Source organism: Eretmochelys imbricata, chromosome 6, assembly GCF_965152235.1.
Source record: "Eretmochelys imbricata isolate rEreImb1 chromosome 6, rEreImb1.hap1, whole genome shotgun sequence".
Classification (NCBI taxonomy): Eukaryota; Metazoa; Chordata; order Testudines; family Cheloniidae; genus Eretmochelys; species Eretmochelys imbricata.
Window position 1 is genome coordinate 4,926,898 of NC_135577.1, and position 16,308 is coordinate 4,943,205.

At 43.4% G+C, this 16,308-nt stretch overlaps 1 pseudogene; it reads right to left on the reverse strand.

The window, feature by feature from the left end:
- Positions 1-1,896: 1,896 nt before the first annotated feature.
- On the reverse strand, positions 1,897-6,594 carry LOC144265966 (up-regulator of cell proliferation pseudogene; annotated as a pseudogene).
- Between the last annotated feature and the right edge of the window lie 9,714 nt (positions 6,595-16,308).

Consider the following 16,308-nt stretch of genomic DNA (forward strand, 5'->3'; position numbering starts at 1 on the left):
GTGGAGATTTTTAAGAGTAGGTTAGACAAACACCTGTCCGGGATGATCTAGATGATGCTTAGTCATGCCATGAGTGCAGGGGACTGGATTAGATCAGTGGTTCTCAGCTGGGGGTCAGTGAGCCCTTTCAGGGGGGCCGCGGAGCCCCACGGCTGAAACCTGGAGCCCCAGTGCTGAAGCCTTCCCCCCCTTCCCCCTAAGCCAGGAGCGGTGCGGGTCTGAAGCCAGTGGGCCCCCTGCCCTAGTTAGGAGCAGCGCGGGGCTGAAGCCCGCGGTGCCCTCCCCATCCCCCACAAGCTGGGAGTGGCGCAGCCAGAAGCTAGATGGGGCTGAAGCCGGCAGGGTCCCCACATCCCCTCCAAGCCAGGAGTAACGTGGTGCTAGAGCCAGCAAACCTCCCCTCCCCCACAAGCCAGGAGCAGCAGGGAGGCTGAAGCAGGGAGTCCCAGTGCCTTGCCCCTGAAGCTGGGCATTGCACTGGAAGCCCCCCTGCCTGCATACAGCCCATAGCTACCCCCTGCCTGCACCCTGAGCTACCCCCTGCCCATACACAGCCCTTAGCTATCCCCTCCCTGTACCATGAGCTACTCCCCTCATTTCACACAGCCCCTAACTAACCCCCTGCCCGCACCCTGAGCGGTTTTCAAACTTTTTGAACTGAGTCCCCCCTTTGAGTTATATTTTTGGTTGCATCGCCCCAGAGCACAGACAAGCTGGGTGCTCTCCTGAGTGAGTCAGGGGGTGGAGATGGCACATACTCCCTGGACCCTGCTCTGTGGAGATGGGATGAACCATGCCAGGCATTCCTCCCCCCGCCCCCCCCCAAAAATAGAAGTAAAACTATGCCTATGCCCAAGTGTGTCCCCCTGGCCTGGAGCCCACGCTTCCCCCCTGCCGGGCCCTATTGTTTTTATAGGATGTTGAACGGGGCCTCAGCAAGAAAAAGGTTGAGAACCCCTGGATTTGATGATCTCTCAAGGTCCCTTCCAGTCCTATGATTCTATGTGGAAAGGAACAACTGAAACCGGGTGACATTGGCAAATCCACTGAGCAGCTGGGCTGACAGATAGAGTACGGCAACTGCGTGGCATGTGGCAATGAAGAGAAGAGATTCCCCCGTGGGACAGTAGACGGAACCACTGCCCAATCCAGCTACACTCACAGACCCACTGTCGAGAAGGGACACAGAGAGGGAGTGTCACGGGTTGGGGTCACTGCAGAGAGTTTGGGCCATCAGTGTTGTTACTGGGGATTTCTAACCCAACATATTTCAGTCTGTTTGTGTGTGTGTGTGTGTAGTTATCTAATTTCCCGTCTAACTGTGGAAAATCCAGTCTTTGGGTTGGGGTTTAACTGCTTCACCTGGGCGTTGCTCCGTTGACTCCAGAGCTGGCCCTGCCTATCCCACCACAGCGTTTACTAACTTGTGCCCCATTGGGTCTCCACCCCCCCCTCCAAGTGAGAGCTCAGGGCTCCGTGAAATTTTCTTACTGTTTAAGTGAGAAAACAAAGCCCGTTTTTCATGAGGTCAGTCATTCTTATCAGCATCAGGCCTCTCAGAAGGGCTAATTTAAATGTTAAGGGGTCCTACATCACTTGGGATCTTGGGTTTGTACTTTGGAAGTATCACATCTCCTGAAATGTTTGCTGACCTCACCCACTATCCTTCCTCTCAGGGCTAAATAAAACAAAAAGTTCCAAGGCAACATTTCAAAAGAAATAAGCCAGCAGAAAAAAGTCTGTTCCCAAGTTTATTTTGTTTAACTGTAAATGGTTTTCTGTTGCTTCTTATGCGTGATTACATTAAAACAAGAATACTAATTTCTTAATGCACAATAGGGAGAGTAAATGACAGTCATGCTCTAAATATAGCAGTTTAATTGTCTTCAACGGATTCTAATTGTTTTCAACTAAGCTATTGCTGGAAATGGCCAGGTCCTGCTGCAGCTCTTTGCAAAAGCTGTCTAAAAAGGCAGAAACTGTGTTATTGTTTTTTATTTATGGAGTTTTTCAGAACTCCCTTGATTTTATTTATTATTCTGGATAGAATCCCTTTCTCCAAATCTCTCAAACTTGCCTTCCCTCCGTTGTGGTCTATCAGACATCTCTGTATCCAGGATTTGACAAACTCTTCATAGTTACTTATCTATTTCACATAGTTGTCAAAGTTCATCTCTTCCAGCAGCTTCTTTAGCAAAAAGAACTGAAAGACGCTTTGGCTGGCGTATTCAAGGGCCTGTTCACTGCTGAGAAAATTGTCAACTATTTCTAGTCCGAGCCTTTTGTTGACATAACCCACCAGGGCAGGTTTGAGACACTGATCACAGAAATTCCTCGCCCTCGTTTGGCTTTCATTCTTTTCCAAATAGAGATCAGTAAATATGGAGAAATAATGAGGTTTCAGCTTCTCCAGACGTTGCTGAGGATCGTTTTCTTTGATAAAATCTTCATGCATCTTCTGAAATGCCCAAGCCGCTTCCCCCAAAAGGTGACGCTTCAGGTCAACTTCAAACAAAGGAGAAGTGTGAAGTTTCTCAATATCCTCCTCTTTTAACCTCTCATTAACCATATGCAGCAGTTCTCCACAATAGGTTTCATCATAGTCTGTTTTGGATTTAACTTTTTCTTCAATGTATTTCTTGCATTCAGTCATTAAAGATAGAGCAAGCTCTTCAGTTTTACAGTAACATTCCTGTGAGAAGTATTCTACAACTGCTCTGGTCCATTTTAGGTTTAAGTATTCCTTCTTCATTGGGAAAGACTTCATTCTATAATCCAGCAGGCTTTTTGCATGTTGCAGTATCTGTCTGATAGCACCCCCTCTGTGCTTCAGATCCTTTCTCAGCTGGAGATCCATATCTTGAACAACTTGACATTTCTGTAAAGTACAGAGCGTTAACTCTGACAAGCTTTCTCGCCATATCGTTTCAAATTCTTTTTTCAGTTTCTCATAGTCTAATTTATCTTCTCTGTTTCGGTATTCAGCCAAGAGTCTGGCAACTTCTCCTTCAATTTTCTGCTTGTACCCAGACTGGATATTGTCTATCTTGTGCTGTCCTCTTCATATTCGAATTGCTTCCTTACAGTTACTGGTTGAATAACTTTCAAGTTCTCTTTTGAGGCTATTTGCGCTCCTTTTGAAATCTTCTCTGTACTTTTCTATCAGGTTGAAATTTGGAGCTTCACCTTTAAAATACTGCTCTAAGTTTTTCAAGAGCTTCTGTTCTCCCTGCTGTAGTTTCCCTTGTGCTTCCATTTTTAAGCTGTGAAAGAGATCACCCTCTAGTGTCTCTGGCAGCTGATTCTGGATAAAAGTTTCTTTTTCAGATATCCAGAGATACATCTCCTTGCGGAAACCCCATTCCCATTCAGAATACTTCATAGACAGCTGGTGATAGGCTTCAGCTACAAGGCTATTTCTAAAGCTAAAGATGAAGTTCTCATGTTTCACTGACTTCCACAGGCTCTTCAACCATACAATAAAATCAGGAATATCCTTTCCAGCTCTTTTCCGTGAACGGTTCTCTATGAATTCAAACAGGTATTTCTTTAGCTCACACACACTCTCACTGTATCCAGTGTTTACGGGAGCCATGGGAGGGACTTCATGCCACAAGCCAGGCATGTACCAATTGTGTTTTTCTGGGTCATACTCCATAATATCAGAAAATGCCATTTCCCTGCTTTGCTTTTCCATCCTTGCTGCAGCTTTGATCATTTCATTCAGCTGCTCCAGGAGGTGTTTCCTGTCCCTCATGTTTTGATCATGAGCAGACACATCACTGACATTCTGGTGCACAAACTGGCAGTTTGGCTGTTTTCCTATTTCCTCCATTCTGAGAAATGCATGGACCACAATTTGCAGAACATCCTTCATTTCTGTGGCATTCTCCATGGCCATGTTAACGATGGTGATGTCACTCAGTCCAATCACCAGTGTGGCCAGCTCATTGTCATGTTGATAACTGTCTTCCAGTGCTGTTAGTTCAGGGGCCTTCAGACCTTCAGTGTCTATCACCAGGATGAAATCACAGCCAAGCAGCTCCTGAACAGCTTCTGTAACTTGAAGGAGTGTCATGAACGCTCCTCGCATACATCGTTCGCTACTCACTGCAAACTGCAGGCCGAACATGGTGTTGAGAAGGATGGATTTCCCAGTGGTCTGCACTCCCAGCACTGTTATAACCACCATTCTGGATCTATCCCCTAGTCTGATATGGAGATGAGTTAGAACATCTACTACCCAGTTCATGGGGATGTTGGAGGCATCTCCATCGATCAGCTCCACAGGAAACCCTTCCAGCATCAGGTCAGCTGCTGTGCATGGGAGATGGGAGATTTGTCTTTGGCTTTCTTCCATTTTCCCTTCTTTAACCATTGAGCATTCAGCGTCATAGAACTGTCCCAACTCACGCATGAAATGCTCCACCCCCAAGGAACTATCAGATATCAATTTATCTAATTCCTCCAGCTGTTTTCGGTCCACTCCTGGAGTTTCACATTTCTCTTTATAGTCTGCCCGCATTTCAGAAAGATTCCCCCTAGCAATATTATCCAGGCTAAATTTCATCCATTTCAGAAAGTAATGTTTCTCCACTGGTTTCAGCTGTACTATTCCATTGATAAACTTAGTCAAACCATTAGTACGGTCACACTGATTCCGCTGTCTACGTATCTCTAACCATTTCTTTTTCAGCGCAGATTTATAGTCTTCAATGGCCGCGTCCCCTTGCCTTTTCATTTGGCACATCTGTTTTTCCAATTTAGCCAAGTTTTTCCATAGGTCTCCTTGCAGGCTCAGCATTTCCCTTTTGTATTTTGCCCCATCTCTTATTTCTGCAGTGATTTCTTCAGTATATTTCCTCGCACACTGACATGCCTGACACTCCTCATCCACCTGGATTCCTAGGTCACGTGCCGTCACAGCCATGGCTTCCAAACTCACTGTCTTCGGAGATGAATTCACTATGGTTCCTATGGTGGACTTCACCTTTTTCCACAAATCCTGCATTATTCATGGTACTATCTTTCACCGGTACTAGTGATTTGCTCAGTTTCAACACTGAGGACAGCTTATTAAGAAATCCCAGAGTTTCTTTGGGTTTCTTATTCTTGCAGTTGAGGATGAAGTAATATTTAGAGCTGGATTTTTTCAGAGATGATAACAGCTCGTATTCTCTCTCACCGATGCTCTCGGTAACTATGAACACTGCGGAGGAGACCGCTGTTAAAAAGCTAAACTGTAGCCAGTGGGACTCAATGTCTCCATGCAGATTTGTAACTGCAATGGGTTCAGGGAAAAGATCAGAATTTTCCGTCCCCCCAGGGAAATACCAGGAAATCTCAACCAGCCCATCTGCGATTTTCTGAAGGAAGTTCCCAGACTCCATGTCCCGATGGATAAAGAAATCGTGGTGCTGCTGGGAGGAGCTGAGAACCTCATTGAGGAGTTGGGACTTGGAGAAGCTGCAGCTCCCCATCCGCAGAAAAGAAATCGTTGGCATTTCTGTGAGCACCAGGCTCTCCTCTCTGAACCCTCTGCTCTCTGCCAGGGAGTGCGGCCTCCACTTCCTCACAATGTCCCTCATGGCCCACAGTAGTAGGGTGCCCTTGGGGGTGTTGAGGGCGGGTAGCAGCAGAGGGAGGGCAAACTGGCACATGGACATTTTGGACAGGATCTCCTGCTGTAGGAAACTGAGCAAAGCAGAACAGCACAAAGAACATCAAGAGATTGCAGAGAAACTTTCATCTCAGTATCACTAAAACAGAAAGCGCCATCAGTATGCAGTTTCTCCTCATAATCATCCAATTCTTCTGCAGGAGCCTTGTGCCCAATGCTTGTATTTCTGGCCATCCCATTCAGAGCCATGACCTTCCTCAGGAAATGCCAAGGTAAATCACCTAATGCCTCTGGAATCCTGTTCTTGATGCTTTCTGGTCAGATCTCCAAAACATCCCTCAGCCTGATCTTGATGCTTCTGTGCTTCTCCAGGTTTAATCTGGACAGAACATCTTGAAATGCTTTACTTCTTTCTGCAGAAGGAAGTTAAAACAAACCAAAATTTCAGAGTAGAAAATGGTGACTTTATATACAGTTTACTTATTCCATAGACAGCCTGTTGGTTGTAGTTTAAAGAAAAGCAGTACCCAGTAAGTAACAGATGACTTATACATCCTGGGTTCAATTCTTCTCTTACTTATATTGGTATAACAAAAAGGAAGCCAATAGGATTACTTCCATGCAAATAAAACATAGTTCTGGCCCACTTTGAACTCCACTAGGTTGGTTTGCATTGTTTGATCCCAATCCTTATCCTCAGCGCTGTGCAGAGTCCACTTGAAAATGGCTTAAGTGGCCAAATGAGAATTTCCTAGAAAATCTTCCAGTATAACCAGCTCTATGACATCCCAGCTCACAGCTACTGGAGGAGGGGGCATAGACTCAGGACCCTGTCTCTGTGGTGATCCCAGAAGCTGAAATGACCCCTTGGCTGCTCTAAGCTGCTGCTCAGGATCAGACTGGTGCCTGGCAGTCTGAGGATCAGGTGTCTGTGATGGTAGCCTACACCCCTCACCCTGAGCTGTGCTGGGCATCAATGGCTCATCTGGAGGATCTGACCCTTTATTTCCCTTTCAGCAGTCAGTGCAGATTACACCTTCTGGGAAGACTTATTTTTGATTTTCTTCATATCTTCCTCCATCTCTTTGCTGGGACATGTCTTTTACAGGTGTAGCTAACAGCACTGTGGCTTTGCTTACCTCCCAGCGACCAAATCAGTCCCTTCACTCACGCTACTTTCTCTGTCCTTTTGGGGAGCTGTGAGTACTGTCATTACTTACAAAGCAAATTTACCCACACTTCAACATGGGGAGCTAACGCTAAGACACCTCCAGGCAAGTCCTGGTACGGTAATGTCTCCAGTGCAGTGTTAGGGTATTTGGACCTGATAAACAATTAACCCATTTATTATGTGTTATAGAGACATTATTAAGGTCACAAGAGCAAACTATTCCACTGCACAGGAAAGATAGGAAGAGTGTCAAGAGACCACCCTGGCTTAACCAGGAGATCTTCCATGATCTAAAAATAAAAAAAAAGAGTCCTACAAAAAGTAGAAACTAGGTCAAATTACAAAGGATGAATACAAACAAACAACACAAGTATGTAGGGGCAAAATTAGAAAGGCCAAGGCACAAAAGGAAATCAAACAAGCTAGAGACATAAAGGGTAACAAGAAAACATTCTACAAATACATTAGAAGAAAGAGGAAGACCAAGGACAGAGTAGGCCCATTACTCAATGAAGACAAAAAAGCAATAACAGAAAATGTGGAAATGGCAGACGTGCTTAATGACTTCTTTGTTTCGGTTTTCACCAAGAAGGTTGGTGGCAATTGGATGCCTAACATAGTGAACACCAGTGAAAATGGGGTGGGTTCAAAACAGGGAAAGAGCAAGGTGAAAATTACTTAGACAAGTCAGATGTCTTCAAGTCACTAGAACCCAATGAAGTGCATCCTAGAATACACAAGGAGCTGACTGAGGAGATATCTGAGCCATTAGCTATTATCTTTGAAAAGTCATGGAAGACGGGTGATATTCCAGAAGACTGGAAAAGGGCATATATAGTGCCTATCTATAAAAAGGAAAATAAGGACAACCCAGGGAATTACAGACCAGTCAGCTTAACTTCTGGACCCGGAAAGATAATGGAGCAAATAATGAAGGAATCAATTTGCAAACATCTAGAAGATAATAAGGCGATATGTAATAGTCAGCATGGACTTGTCAAGAACAAATCATATCAAACTGACCCGATAGTTTTCTTTGACAGGCTGACGACTGTGTGAATGGGGGGAAGCAGTAGATGTGGTATATCGAGACTTTAATAAGGCATCTGATATAGTCTCAAATGACCTTCTCATTAAAAAACTAGGGAAATACAACCAATTTGGAGCTATTATAAGGTTGGTGCATAACTGGTTGGATAACCATTCCCAGAGTAGTTATCAATGGCTCACAGTCATGCTGGAAGGGCACAACGAGTGGGCTTCTGCAAGGATCAGTTCTGGGTCTAGTTCTGTTCAATATAGTCATCAATGATTTAGATAATAGCATAGAGAGTACACTTATAAAATTTGCAGACGATACCAAGGTGGGAGGAGTTGCAAGTGCTTTGGAGGATAGGATTATAATTGAAAATGAGCTGGACAAACTGGAGAAATGGTCTGAGGTAACTAGGACGAAATTCAATAAGAACAAATGCAAAATATTCCACTTAGGAAGGAACAATCAGTTGTACATGTACAAAATGGAAAATGACTGCCTGGGAAGGATTACTGCAAAAAAGGGATCAAGAGGTCAGAGTGGACCACAAGCTAAATATGAGTTAACAGTGTAAGACTGTTCCAAAAAAAAAACCAAACATCATTCTGGGATGTATTAGCAGGAGTGTTGTAAGCAAGACATGCAAAGTAATTCTTCTGCTCCAGTCCACGTTGATTATGCCTCAGCTGGAGTATTGTGTCCAGTTCTGGGTGCCACATTTCAGTAAAGATGTGGACAAACTGGAAAAAGTCCAGAGAAGAGCAACAAAAATGATTAAAGATCTAGAAAGCATGACCTATGAGGGAAGATTGAAAAAATTGGGTTTGTTTAGTCTGGAAAAGAGAAGACTGAGAAGGGACACGATAACAGTTTTCAAGTACCTAAAAGGTTGTTATAAGGAGAAGGAAAAAATTATTTTCCTATTCTCTGGTGATTGGACAAGAAGCAATTGGCTTAAATTGCAGCAAGGGAAGTTTAGATAGGAAATTTTTCCTAATTTCCGAACTGTCAGGGTGGTTAAGCACTGGAATAAATTGCCTAGGGAGGTTGTGGAATCTCCGTCATTGGAGATTTTTAAGAGCAGGTTAGACAAACACCTGTCAGGGGTGGTCTAGATGGTGCTTGGTCATGCCATGAGGGCAGGGGACTGGACTTGATGACCTCTCGAGGTCCCTTCCAGTCCTATGCTTCTATAATGAAGCACCAGCTCTACTTTAGTTTAGATTGAGAAGCCCTTTCTACTTAAATGTTAATTCTTCTAAGTGCTGTAAGATCTGTATGCTTACTTGGACTGTCTTGAAATTTGTTGTCTCCTGGGGGAACAGGATAGGGTTAGTGACCCAAATTTCGGGGTCATTTGAGCAAGGAGTTCCCTAGACACAGCTCGTCAAAAACACAGCATTTTGCAAAATCAGCAGTCTTATAATGGAGGGGATTGTGCACCACAGAGCTCAACATCCCCTACTTGATCTCAGTCACTCAGCATTTATTTCAGCCAGTGTGTGGCACTCACTGCCCATTTGAGGAAGCAATACTGAAAACATCTATTAAAGGAAACCTTTGGCTTTCTAGAACACTGCATGCAAACACTCATGAGCCAAAGAGATTGAAACGTGCATGTGCTGTGAGCCTAGGCAAGAGTCTTTCCAGACAGTCCACTCTCACAGTAGCTGGATGGCTCAAGTACATTTGAGCCCTACTCTACTCTACAGTATTAACAACCTTCCTCAGAATACCATCCTTGCCACCACTGATGTCACTTTCCTATACACCAATATCCCTCACAATGACAGGATAGCTGCCTGCCCCAAATATTTAAAAGACAGTGGACAACCATCAATTATCCATCCCAAACACATAGCCAAACTCATCCAGTTCATCCTCGCCTGTCATAGATTTACCTTCAACAATAAACATTTTCTCCAAAGCATGAGAACAGCCAGGGGTACTAGGATGGCTCCCCAATATGCTAACCTCTTCATGGGTCATCCTGAAGAAGAATTTCTGGAGAAGTGCATCATGAAACCAGTGATATACCTGAGAAATTTTCATCCTATGGGAAGACAGCTTAAACTTCCTCAGACTTCCACCACAACTTCAACAACCACCACCCATCCATTAAACTCTCTCTGGAGCTTTCCCACACTAGCATCAACTTCTGGACAACACAATCAGCTTCAACAATGGAACCCTACAGACAACCATATACAAGAAACCCATGGATCACCACACCTACCTTCATAGATCTAGTAACCACCCCAACCATACCAAGAAATATGTTATTGACAGCCAGGCACTCAGATACCACAGAATTTGCTCTGAGGAGAAAGTAAGTGATATATACCTTAATGAAGGGATAGCTTATTTTTGTCAAGGTCCAAATTTCTTGGTCAAGGTATAGTCAAGGTCCAGACTTCAAGAAAAAAAAATTGAGAAACCCATAATGATAATAAACAAATAAAAACATTGTGGGGTCCATTCAAAAGCATCTCGCAGTCCGGATTTGGCCCATGGTCCGCCTATTGACTATCCCTGGCTTAACACACTTGTTGTCGATATTGTGAAGGCCAAAACTGTAACAGTGGTCAAAAAAGACCTAGATAAATTGATGGAAGACAGGTCCATCAATGGCTATTAGCCAGGATGGGCAGGGATGGTGTCCCTAGCCTCTCTTTGCCAGAAGTTGGGAATGGGTGACAGGGGATGGATCGCTTGATGATCACCTTTTTTATTCATTCCTTCTGAAGCACCTGGCATTGGCCTCTGTCAGAAGACAGAATACTGAGCTAGATGGACTTTGGTCTGACCCAGTATGGCCACCCAGTATGGTCACTTAAAACCACCTTCACCAAACAAGGACACTCCATCAGAGAAGTAGATTGCATCATGCAACAGGCCACCCAAATACCCCAGGAGAACCTGCTTCAATACAGAAATAAACCCCCTTCTGACTGCATACCCCTATTTGTCACCTACCACCCCACACTTAAGCTAGTGTAACCACCAATGGGTGTAAACAACTACAACCCATACTCGATGGGTACCCCATCATGAAAGAAATATTTCAAGAATCATCTCTTCTGGTCTTCGAACAATCTCTTCAAACTCATTGTTGCCCTGCTTTGAGGGATGTGTATACCCCATTATGTGATCAAACTAATTGCAACCATATGATGTGCATTCTGCCAATAGAAATTAATGAAATAGAACACCACATAGTTAAGGGTTAATTTGGAGACAGGCTTTTAGAAGTGAGGTCATATCTAGCTGATAGTTTTTGCTAATCAGAATGGGAGGAGGGGACAGACAAGTAAACAACTGAGACTGAAAACCTTGGTGGTTGGAAAACTTTGAATCTAGGCACCTCTAATATGAAAAGTTGACTGAAAGTTAGAAAAGAGATGATCCAGTTGGGGTCATTATGACCTATGTGTTTTGTAGAAGTTAGTTATAAAAGATTAGCTAATAGAGTATATTGTGGAGCAGTCCTATGAAGCCATCTTGAGACACTTTTTTCTGACACCCTTTCTCCCTGATGGGTGAGCAACTGGCCACTGCAAACCTGCTGTTAATTACTCAATACCATTCCAGATCTTAGGAAAAAGATCTGGGATGTTCTAAACCTATTGCTTATGTCTCTGTATGCTTAAATCTAATAAACTGCAGTGTTAGATAAGAGCATACTTACTTGCATTTAATCCTTGATCAGACAGAACTGCTGTGTTCCTATTGATTGATTCCTGACACTACATGGAGTGAGATAGTTAAGTTGCCCCTGCTGTGGGTTCTGAAAACCCCAGGTAACCCTCGTCATCAAGAGGAAGCTCCCCACAGACCAGGACACACCCACTCAAAGCAGCACCAGACTCTGCCAGAGCTATAGATGCAAAACTTGCAGACATATCTCCATTACTATAATGATCCACATTCCACACAAAACACCTTTCAAGATCCCAGGATCTTATACATGCCTATCACATGTAGCACACTTCATCCAGTGCACTAAATGCCCGAATAATGATTATATGGATGATACAGATAAGCATTATAAACTCAAATGAATATACACAGGAAAATGATAAAAGACAAAAACACCCTATCACCTGTGGGTGAACACTTTTCATAAAGTAATCACTCTATATCTGACCTATCAGACCCAATCCTCAAACGCAACTTGCACAGCATTTTCAAAAGAAGAACCAGGGAGCTTACATTCATTACTCTGCTGGACACCAAATCATGGATTATGGACATCATGGATTGAACAGAGACACTAGATTTATGGTTTATTAAAACAATCTGTAATCCACTAACCCCTTCTTTTTTTCCTATGTTTGCAGAGGTGCTCATGGCCCATTCTACTTGGAATGGTCCCTTACAATATGTGCTAACTACTTATGCTAAATAATCTGTTCCATCTTGCATTTTGCTCTGACATTGGGAGTAATGTTCCCAGACCTGAAGAAGAGCTCTTTGTGGCTCAAAAGCTTGTCACTCTCACCAACAGAAGTTGGTCTAAGAAAAGATATTACCTCCCCCACATTGGCTTTCCAATATCCTGGGATCTACCCAGCTACAACTACACTGCAGACAACCCTATGCTTGGCAGAAATCTGAGAATAATCTCTAGGAATATTGACAGGTTTCAGAGTAGCAGCCGTGTTAGTCTGTATTCGCAAAAAGAAAAGGAGTCCTTCTGGCACCTTAGAGACTAACCAATTTATTTGAGCACAAGCTTTCGTGAGCTACAGCTCACTTCATTGGATGCATTCAGTGGAAAATACAGTGAGGAGATTTATGTACACACAGAACATGAAAAAATGGGTGTTATCATACACACTCACTTAAGATGAGCTATTACCAGCAGGAGAGCGGGGGTGGGGGGAAGAAAACCTTTCTTGATAACTGCTGGAAATGGCCCACCTTGATTATCACTACAAAAGGTTTTCTCCCGTGCCCCCCCCGTCCCCCCCGCTGGTAATTATTATTTTCTGTGGGTATCTGCTGCTCTTCTTGTGACACAGTGCCCTCTGGTGGGCAAAAGGTGGAATGCAGCAACATTTTGGCAGAAGCTTTTTTTTTCTACACAGAAAATTAAAGATATGCATGGCTCATTAATTATGCATGCCTACAGTAGTAGAGAATTCCTCCAGGAGTAACGTTTGGAGAAAACCTGATTTCACAACAGCTGTTCCTTTGTAGAAGATTTTCTTCTTTGATGAAACACAAATGCCTCATGATTAAAAAAATCCCATTCCCCATGCACCAAGTGAACACTCCAAGGGTTGAAATGCAGTAGCATTCAAGTTCAAAATCTTGGTCTTTATCTTCAAGGTGCTCAATGGCCTTGGCCTAGTGTATCTAAAAAATCAACTAACGCTACAGGACAAAGACTGTGGTCAACATTTAGTCTTGTCTGCCACAATGAAATGGAATTCTTTACAAGGGTAAAGCTCATCTAGGTAGGAGACAGAGTTTCCTTGAAAAGGTGACCAATAATATAAATCTGATTGAATATCAGATTAGGAGTGAGCAGAGGGTTTCAAAGAGGAAAGTGATGGGTTTAAATCAACAGGTAGAGAACATGCTTTTAGCAGCTCAACCTCAATACATTATTTCTTCAAAAAAATGCTCATGGATACACTGGACACAGAAATATTTTGGATTGCTTTTTCCCAAAATTGGCATTTCTGAATTGTTTGGGATATATACTCAATGTGTGTCCACCTCAGATACCCTTCCTACCTGACCTTAAATGAAATTGATGAGTTCAACATTAAAAATTAAACATTGTTTTAAAACTAAGTATTTTAAATACTTGTGGCACCTTAGAGACTAACAAATTTATTTATATGCTCAAATAAATTTGTTAGTCTCTAAGGTGCCACAAGTCCTCCTTTTCTTTTTGAGAATACAGACTAACACGGCTGCTCCTCTGAAACCTATTTTACATACATTATTCTTCCTCTATAATGTGGTCATGGCCTTTCCAGTGTGCAGTAAATCAGTTACTGAATTTGCGAACTGATGGTAGTTGGCTTATTTAGGCACATTATGGTACCTTTCCTCAGTCCTCAAGTCCATGCAGTTCCATCCCCCTTCTTGAGTCACATGAGCTTGGGGAGGAGAGAAACTACTGAGACAACCCAGAAACTCAGCTGAGGGGGACTGGGGCATGCAGCTCTAATGAGGACCTGCAGATTTGGATGGTGTCATCAATCACACCTTCATAGAATCATAGAATCATAGAATATCAGGGTTGGAAGGGACCTCTGGAGGTCATCTAGTCCAACCCCCTGCTCAAAGCAGGACCAATCCCCAATTAAATCATCCCAGCCAGGGCTTTGTCAAGCCTGACCTTAAAAACTTCTAAGGAAGGAGATTCTACCACCTCCCTAGGTAACGCATTCCAGTGTTTCACCACCCTCCGAGTGAAAAAGTTTTTCCTAATATCGAACCTAAACCTCCCCAACTGCAACTTGAGACCATTACTCCTTGTCCTGTCCTCTTCTACCACTGAGAATAGTCTAGAACCATCCTCTCTGGAACCACCTCTCAGGTAGTTGAAAGCAGCTATCAAATCCCCCCTCATTCTTCTCTTCTGCAGACTAAACAATCCCAGTTCCCTCAGCCTCTCCTCATAAGTCATGTGTTCCAGATCCCTAATCATTTTTGTTGCCCTTCGCTGGACTCTCTCCAATTTATCCACATCCTTCTTGTAGTGTGGGGCCCAAAACTGGACACAGTACTCCAGATGAGGCCTCACCAATGTCGAATAGAGGGGAACGATCACGTCCCTCGATCTGCTCGCTATGCCCCTAATTATACATCCCAAAATGCCATTGGCCTTCTTGGCAACAAGGGCACACTGTTGACCCATATCCAGCTTCTCGTCCACTGTCACCCCTAGGTCCTTTTCCGCAAAACTGCTGCCTAGCCATTCGGTCCCTAGTCTGTAGCTGTGCATTGGGTTTTTCCGACCTAAGTGCAGGACCCTGCACTTATCCTTGTTGAACCTCATCAGATTTCTTTTGGCCCAATCCTCCAATTTGTCTAGGTCCCTCTGTATCCTATCCCTACCCTCCAGCATATCTACCACTCCTCCCAGTTTAGTATCATCCACAAATTTGCTGAGACTGCAATCCACACCATCCTCCAGATCATTTATGAAGATATTGAACAAAACCGACCCCAGGACCGACCCCTGGGGCACTCCACTTGACACCGGCTGCCAACTAGACATGGAGCCATTGATCACAACCCGTTGAGCCCGACAATCTAGCCAACTTTCTACCCACCTTATAGTGCATTCATCCAGCCCATACTTCTTTAATTTGCTGACAAGAATACCGTGGGAGACCGTGTCAAAAGCTTTGCTAAAGTCAAGAAACAACACATCCACTGCTTTCCCTTCATCCACAGAACCAGTAATCTCATCATAGAAGGCGATTAGATTAGTCAGGCATGACCTTCCCTTGGTGAATCCATGCTGACTGTTCCTGATCCCTTTCCTCTCATGTAAGTGCTTCAGGATTGATTCTTTGAGGACCTGCTCCATGATTTTTCCGGGGACTGAGGTGAAAACCCGTTGTGGGTTTTTTATATATTTTCACTCTAGACATTAGTAGTATACAGCTCGATAAGATTCATCAATATATATATTTTTACAGGTTTCCACACCCTCTTTTGTCCTCCAGTTTCATATGTTGACACATACACATTTGGCACTGTTGACCATTTTTGAAGGAAAAAAAAGTATTTTTTCCTTTTCACGAGGCATATTTATTTGAGATGACCTGAAGAAGTCTTCTTCTGAAAGCAGTGAAATTGAGAAAGCCTTTACAAAATACATACACCACAGGAAGCTGAGTATTTTGTACATTGTGCAAAATGTGTTTTGCCAGGGGAAAAAAGACAAATGATTATTTTAAATACAAAGTATATGGTTCTCTTTAAAACCATGGAGATAAACGGCAAGTTACCACCCAGACAGGGCAAACGTACCCTGGGAAAACACAATTCTTTTGGGAGGCTTTTGAGGATGCTATCAAAAAGCCCACAAGTTTCTGCTGGTGGATTTAAATGTTTTAGCACCCTAAGCCTACAGGTTAAGAACAAGCATTTCTCCCCCAGACTGGCCCTATGTATACACCTTGAAAAAAACAGAAAAGTAGTAATTGTTTTAACAATCCTTAGCCATTTTAGAAAAAGAGCATCCCCCTGAGAAGCATGTCTAGCCATGTACACAGAAACCTAGCTCTTTTGAAACTCCTCATCAAAGCCAGACCGCATCAAAGGAAGGTTATTCTGTGCTCAGCCTCTGACAACCTGGTAGTGGCCAGCTCAGAAATAGCACTCAACTCTGTAAAAGGAAAAGTCCCCCAGAAACCCTAACAAGTAAGCATGCTAAAAAGAAAATGGGGGATTAGTAAAACACTGAGAGATTAAAAAAAACTGTTCCTCAAAAGAATAAAAGATGAT